General features: G+C 44.7%; 2 long non-coding RNA genes across 5 annotated transcripts in view; both read left to right on the top strand.

Annotated features, from left to right (window-relative positions):
- LOC119334384 overlaps positions 1-2,141 on the top strand; it is a 4,503-nt gene extending 2,362 nt beyond the window's left edge. For all 4 annotated transcript variants that reach the window (XR_005161302.1, XR_005161301.1, XR_005161299.1 and 1 more), the window contains exons 8-9: positions 725-856; positions 1,088-2,141. This is a non-coding gene — a long non-coding RNA (uncharacterized LOC119334384). The remainder of the gene's footprint in view (positions 1-724; positions 857-1,087) is intronic.
- A 1,313-nt stretch (positions 2,142-3,454) lies between these two features.
- On the top strand, positions 3,455-4,703 carry LOC119334385. Its single transcript, XR_005161304.1, has 2 exons — positions 3,455-3,770; positions 4,427-4,703. It is a non-coding gene; the product is annotated as an uncharacterized LOC119334385 (long non-coding RNA).
- Positions 4,704-7,954: the final 3,251 nt, after the last annotated feature.

The following is a 7,954-nucleotide window of genomic DNA, read 5'->3' as shown; positions in this document are numbered from 1 at the left end:
ACACACACATGCAGCTTGTTGCCACACTGGCCAACTCCTAGCAAGGTATGTCCGAGGGTCGCTTGGGACTTGGGAGGTGCAGAGTGGTGAATTAGTGCATCGGGTCCCTCAGGAAGGTGTTGCGGTCAGTGGAGAGGTGGGAAGATTTGGTTGTTCCAAATGCACATATAATTTAATAAGCATATATACATCCCATGTATATGCAGCCTACAAAATATATGCATCGAAGTATTCATCTCTGCAGTTTTTAGGTTTTTCTTTTTTCTTGGTACCTTAGGCTCACATGGGTAGGAATAGGATATAAGCAAAGAGTAGCACGTTGGTTCAGGATTCATTTCTCCATCTGATATTTATCATGTTGGTTCCGGAATCTGCTTTGATGCGTAAAGTCCAGGATTATTTTCTCCACCCTGTTATTAATTCTAGGAGCATCTTACATATTTTATAAAATAAGGCATGTGCAATCATCGATCTGTTTTTGTTTTCCCTAGGAAGGGCATTGTAACTATATCATGGTCAGAACATCGACCCTGTTAGTAATTTGGTTTAAAGAGTTTTGCTTCTGTACACCTCTTAAATGTTTGCACGAATCTTGAAGTTACTAAGAGTACCAGATAACAGGTCCTGGTTCTACAAAGAACTCCTTCGTATGTGTGACCGCAAACTCTTCTTTTTCCAGTATATAATGTTCATAACATAAACTCATGCTTGCTGAATTTGATAGGTGAAATGTGGAGTAAGAGGAGACACCAGACCAAGATGCAATGAATATTTTGATTCGTGGTGATTGGGCAGATGACTATCAACACCAACTGCAGCATCGTCCATCTTGCGAGCATACTACCAAGCTGCGCAGGTATGGAAATGCCATGTTGTGTTTTTTGTGAATAACACCTTTTTATCTTCATCTTGATAAGTCACTGCATTTTGTGTTTTTGCACTGTGGTTCAGTATGAGAGATAGAATAGTTAGTGTAGGAAACTTATGTACGAGGGGCTCAGATTCAGTTAGTTTTTATGTGAGAGTGCATATGGTGTTGTTGCTACGAGTCTGCTGGTCAGTAACTTCCAGTTGGCTTCATCTACAGGGTTAAGGAGGAATTCACCAAGAAATAAAAACGGAGAAGAGGCCGTAAGTGCTACTACCAATAGCCTCAAACAAGAAAATGGATACTTTCCGTGATAATCTGTGCAATATTTCAAAAGTTTTAGCAAGTGTCTAATCATATAACGTGAATAACAAATTACTATTAGTATGAGCAATGTGCATGGTTCAGAAAAGAGTAAACAATGTGAGTTACTATTCTATTACAGTGGATATCTTCTTTTTCCAGGCCTAAGCTTAAAGAACAAGTGAGGTATTGTGACCAACACCCTGAGGAGATTGACACACTTGTAGAAGTGAAGGCTCAGTTTTCAGAGACGAAGAAATGCCGCAAAACTTCGAGAAGGTGCGTGTCTATTGTACTTTCAGTCTGATAGTGACTGATTCCTATGGGGTTATTTCCGAAACTTTGTCCTGTTTGCTTATTTCCTTACAAGTTGTAATCTAACCTTGAACTGCTTATCAATAGCTGAGCTTCAGTTAAAACTACTACAAAAACGTAAGAAAACTCTTAATATTGTTGCTCGATTTTGCAACTTCCATCTCAACCTAAGCTCGTCAGACCCACTTAGAGTATGCGAACTTCTACTGTTTGCATTGGTGATTGGCATCACCGACAATAGTTTTCTACTACAGATCTTGATCTAGCTGAAGCAGGGAGCAATGCCTAGCTGTAGATGTTGGCCCTTCTTTATGAAGATAAGTTTAGCCTTTAGGCAAAGCAAAAGTTAAAAAATTAGTGCAATTTCTTGATTGTTTTATTCTGCGTTCTTATTCCAGTACAATTTCAGAAAATTAGTACCCATTATCTTTTAAAGGGGAGATTCATAACCAACCCAAATTAGTGCCCCTTCAAAGTCACTTGGCGTTTTCTTCAAGTGGATGGCGGAGGCGGCGGCAATCACTCGAGGTGGCTGGGGCACCTCGGGCTGGGGGCTTTGCGCTGTGTCCAGGGCAGCTCCCTGGCCGTGCGGTGGCAACCGACAACCCCATCGCTGGTGGTGCTGGCAATGGTGTGCATGGTGGCGGCCGCGGATCTGGATGTGGTGGCAACCGACAACCCCATGGCTGGTGGTGCTGGCGATGGTGTGCATGGTGGCGGCCGCGGATCTGGATCCCATCCAGATCCGTCGTTGATTCTTCACGTGGATGGTCGGTGGCGCGATGAGGGCCCCGGTGAAGGGATGGAGGGTCTCCAGCGGAGTTTCGGCGGCAGCATACGTCTTTATGGAAAAGCTCCGCACGGTTCTAGCCAGCCGCGAGATAGGGACGACACGGCTTTCGGTGAAAACCGCGTCTGACTGCGGTCTTGGCGGACGATGGCGGTGTCTCCGATGTCGTTTCCTTCTCAAGGTCTTGTCGTTGCAGGTCACGTCAACTCGATCGGGATGTTCTGGGGGAAACCCTACATCTGGGTCTACCGGATCGGACAACGACGGCACCTTCGGTGTCGTTCTCCCTCCTGGGGGCATTGTTTTGGATCAAGTGCTGGCTAGAGGGGACAAGAGGGGGAACGGTGTTACATCTATTGCAAGGCGCCACGGAGTTCCGGTGACGGGCATGTGTGGATGGATATGTGCAGGATGGTGGCGTTGTCTAACGCCGTGGTGGCATTGACGATAGGCCTGGCATGGTGGATGCGTCAGTACCTGCTCTGGAGATGGATCGACATCAACAGAAGACTGCGGCGGCTGCAAGCTGAGATCGTTAATACGGATGTTAATTATGTCGAGATTGCTTGCAGATCAGCGGCGTCAGGTCTGGAGATGCGGATGCCCCTACATAGCGTGGCGCCAGTGGCACGTCGGGGATCCTTCATCACCCAAGGTAAACCTGCGCTTGACTTCCTTCCTTATTCCCCTCATGTTCCGATGTTTGTTAGCTACCATTAGATTGGATCTTGGTTCTCTATGTGAATGGTTGTACATAGTAAATTTTGGTGATCTATTTTGGACTAATGAGGTTTCTAGGGTCAATTAGTATGGCACAAACTGTGTTGGTCTTGAACGTATGTATGCTTTCTCAAATTGTATTGATTCCCTTCCAGGAACAAACGCAATCGGCACTACTACATTACTGCAGTCTGCACATGCTGTGTTGAGGGGATTGGAGGAATTGGTAGCACGCCATAAAATTTTGCTTACCTTCTCTAAAATCATGCTTGTTTCATTCATTGCTTCACATCACCAAGTTATTGGTGCGATTGAGGTATGCATCTTTTTTTAGATAATAGAAGGTATGTATCTAAACTTCTAAAGAAACACGCTATGTGAATTAACTATGTACTATATTTGACGAATTGTCGTGTAAGCTTTGTAGTTCAGAAAAATATCTTGTTTCTTACAGTACATCATGTGGTCAGCACAATGGAGAAACAAAAGAGAACATCTATCATTTAGTTCAGTAATATCATATTTTAGGCGTTGTCATTTTATGCGTGTTCAGAAAGTTCCCATATTAAATTTATCATTTCATAAATATACTATGACTCTGAAGGTTGTTTATTTTATATTATTCTTGCCCTAATTCCATCACATCATTAACAAGTTCATTGCTTCTAAGAAGTGCACCCATGTAACAAGCTTCTATAACTTGTATTTTTTTGGTACAGTCCAAGCTTGTTTGCACTACTGGATGCCGCTCCATTTAACTCCATATGCTGTTTGGTAAAAACCGATTCACGTTTTACATCCAAAAGTTGTATTCTTTGACACTACAAAATGCACGCCAATAATTCTTCATGCATTTTGTTTTATAGGTCACACTACCATATTATATATTGGAAATATTCAATAACATAGGATTCCTTTTTTACTTTATACTTACACAGATGTGCAAGAGAGAAGGTTTGCGTATGGTTCAATGCAACTAGAACAGGCTGGTGGGGGAGGGGGGTGGGGGTCGATTTATGTTCGAGAAGAAACTTTGGGTTCTCCTTTTATGATTGTACTTTTTATTTCGGAATAGGATATTCCAAAGTAGAAATATCTTATGAAAGATCTTGATGGGTAGACAACAAATATACAGGATAAGCATGTGTGGTAATGTTGGATCAATGAACGACAATTTCGGTTTCAGTTTGATTTACGCCTATGTATCATCATACCCTTAATTTTTAAAAACATAAGTTCAAAATTATATTTATATGATTTTGGGTGGGTGGGTGGAGGGGGGGAGGGTAATATTTGCCGGTCTATGCCTACCAAAAGAGCGTCATGTTACTAACAGAAGAGTGCCATGTTACTTTGTATCCTGTCATTTCAAGTCCTTGGAAATTCTAAATCATGTTCTAATGTTGGAAATGTTGTTTTTTCTTTTGCAGATTTTATAGGGGTAGAGAGTTTGTGCGAAAGTGCAGGGGCGCCGGTGGTACAGGTTGAATTGAACCCATGGAAGATTTCAACTCATAATCTTTGCTGTCAATCGTACACAAAAGTTCCTGATTTTTTTAACCTGTCTTGGAGTAAATTGCCATTTCTTTTTTAGATTGACTCATGGTAATACTAGCATGTACACACATGAATGCATGTCTGAACATTTTGATGTGATTTTGTAGATAAGAAATTACAAAGATATAAACGAACCAACCTTCTTTGTAATTATGTATTTTACTCCTTATAATTGCCAGCAAGGACTAGCTATTTTATCATATTTTCATCTAAAAGAGAACCCTGGCGTGTCACAACATCTACGACACAGTGTGGAGCAATGCAATGTCACAATGGCATTGGAGGCAATGGACTATTTTAACTCAGTGTTATAAATATGAAAGGAAACAAAGAAAGAAGACAACACATATTAGGACCACGGTATGTGTATAATATATTTCTAGAAATGCATAACCAATATGTTGATATGTCTAGACACTTGTCACTATTGTCAAATGTATGTGATAGTGAGAGAATATTAACGTAAGGTGTTTAATGTACTATCATCCATGGATAGAAAGGATATGAACCATGACAAAGAAGAGCAATCACTATGTGATAGCAATATCGGAGATGAGGTCGTAGGGTTCGCTGAAAATAGGACGCCGGAAGGGAGAATGAAGATGGTGTCATGTCTTGTTGCGGCTTTGACTAAGGAGTAAATAGAATGAAGATGGTGTCATTGTCTTGATGCAGTTTTGAGCGAGGAGTAAATAGAAAGAAACAGAGAGAAGAGAATGATTGTCTTATGTATTCCCACAATTTTTCTCACAATTCTGATATGTATCTAGAATTACATTATCTATGTATATAGAGAAGCCGAGGGTTTGCATCTTGGTGAACAAGATAAAAGATGACCACAACTTATGCCTTTGTGCTTATCTATATTTCTCTTGTGCCCGTAGCAACGCACGGGCATTCTACTAGTGATTATAAAGATCCAGATGAGGACCCGGCAATGAAGAAGGTAAACAAACACGGCATGACCAAGTTTAGCGACGCGTTGGCCGCCTGGAAAAATCGAGTGAAAGCAAGGATCATAGACAAGAAGGAACCCTACTCCGAGATTGTAAAGGATAATCCGACAATCACAGAAGAGCAGTTTCAAATATTCAAGGAGGCTTGCAAGGCCGAAGATGCCAAAAAAAGTCTAAGTACATGAAGGGGCTTCAAGAGAGGAACTTTGGGAGCCACCACCTCGGAAGCCGTGGTTACGGCGGAAAGAGGTCCAAATGGGCCAAAGAGGACGCGGAAGCCGCGAGTCTGGGCATCGCAGACCCCTTGGCGGAGTTCACCGTCCAGCAGGAGCGTGACGTCCTCAGGGCCCGGCACCGTTGGGACCCAGTGAAAAAGATTTACGAGACAACACCGGTCATTACGGAGTTCATAAGACTGCTGGTAATTTTAGTTTCTGATCAATTCGACTGCACACGTTAGTCATATTTGTAAACGATCGTTGTGCCTTTTGCAGAGAGAGCAGCACAGGATTGCGGCCGAAAGCGACTCGCCGTCAGAGGCATTGGCGAGGCCCAAGTGGGACACTCCATTCAACCGGGCGTTGAACATATTGAAACGACAACCGGTGGATACTCGACCGTCGTATGGACGCGTGCACGGTGTCGGAGACGGCGCCACGTGGAAGAAGTACTACCGTGAGACCACAGAGGAGAGAAAGGAAAGATGAAGGTTAAATGAAGAAAACATCGACAAGAGGGTTGAGATTGCGGTTGAGAAGAAATCAACTCAGACAGTCGCAACAGCGGTAGCTGCCGCAAAACAGGTGGCTGTAGATATTTCTACTACCTTGGTTCCGGTCATTTTCAATTGGACCAGGCAAAATCTAGAAAAAAAATGCAGCGGACTTTTCCCTTGCTGACTTCTTGGCGGGGAGCAGCTCGACTAGCGTTGCACCAGCACCTGCAGCTGCACCTGCTCCTGCACCGACCCCCGCACCGGACGTGCTAGGAGGTGCTTCGTCTTTGGCTGAGCTCGACGCCCTCACGGTATCTGTCACACCGGCCCCCTTCAATATAAATGTATAATCTCCCGTTTTTGTTGCCTTTCGGATGTCTCACGTCGCAGACTTTTCTTTGCAGGCCGACGAAACCCCGTGCACCATATTGTACACCATCGGCGACCAGAAGGTGGATGTGGGGAAGGCGACGATAATGGAGCCGAAGGAACCATTGTTCCACAGCCGGCCGATCCCCCCGAACGTCTTCAAGGCTTCCGTGGCCAGTGTCAAACTGGGCCACGAGAATTTGCCTCCTCTAGTACTACTAGGGGATGACAACGAGACACCGCGGCGGCTTGGTGATTGTTGCAATGCTGGGTGGGTCCTGTTGTGGCCAAAGAGTCTGCTTCGTCTGGAGGCGGCCGGGAGCACACCCACGAGCACGCAGCCTCAGCAAGGTATGAACATCAACACCCCACCTACCCAATTATCGTCGGGTGTCGGGTTGGGTGATAGCGGACGGGGTAAGGAGGAGGCTCCATTAGTCGCTGATGACGTCGCCATGGATGAGGATGAGGATGACGATGGCGCTGCTGAACAGTATGTTTATAATGGCGCCTCCTCAGGGTTTGAGCGTCATGAGTCGGTGCCTGAATTGCCGTCTCAACATATTATGGACGACCTTCCGGTAGTAAAGAAGTTTAGGAAGAGAGCGAGGAAAGGCAAAAAAAGCTGTTTTTATGATCCAACCGCCTCAGCAGCCTCGGCTTCAGGACCGTATAGATATCCCCGATGCGAATAAATGGCATATCCCCCGTCAACCAATCCTACCTGCAATAGCGCTACGGGCCAGATTCGGCGATCTAAAGAGACTTCATGACGATGTGCTGCGGGTAGAGAAAGACCTCATCGCCTCGAAAGATCCAGGATACCCACTCTACGTGGTTAACGTTCCGCGGCAAATGTCGTACGTCGACAACTTCCCCGCGGATAAGTTCTTCCTCCGATTCGATTACATATTCGACATGTTTCACGTGAAGAAGCTGGATTTTACGTTTGTCCGCCTTTATGCCTTGCACATGAACTACATCATCGGGGTTGAGCAGGTATCTCATATCTGTGTCGCTGACCCATACTACATGCACGAGGGCTTTTTGGGAGTCTGCGCAAATCACCGTGAATACGCGAGGGATTACATCGTCAGTTTCATGCTCGCCAATAAGGACAAGGGGGCGATTCTCGTGCCTTATCATCCCGTGTAAGTCATCCGCGCTGCTATCCTTCGTCCTTCAATTTCAATCATTCATTTGCACGGTGGAGGCTAATTAATTTGAGGACTTATTTTGCGCAGCGGCGGGCGCGCCGTCCTCATCATCCTCTACCCCCGATTCTCCCACGCTCTTTATTTGGACTCGTTGAAGAACATTCACAAAAAGGATTACACCCACATCAAGGATGTTCTCGACAG

The sequence above is a fragment of the Triticum dicoccoides genome, chromosome 7A (assembly GCF_002162155.2).
Source record: "Triticum dicoccoides isolate Atlit2015 ecotype Zavitan chromosome 7A, WEW_v2.0, whole genome shotgun sequence".
In the NCBI taxonomy this organism is placed as follows: Eukaryota; Viridiplantae; Streptophyta; class Magnoliopsida; order Poales; family Poaceae; genus Triticum; species Triticum dicoccoides.
This window is presented reverse-complemented; position numbering and strand designations above follow the sequence as displayed.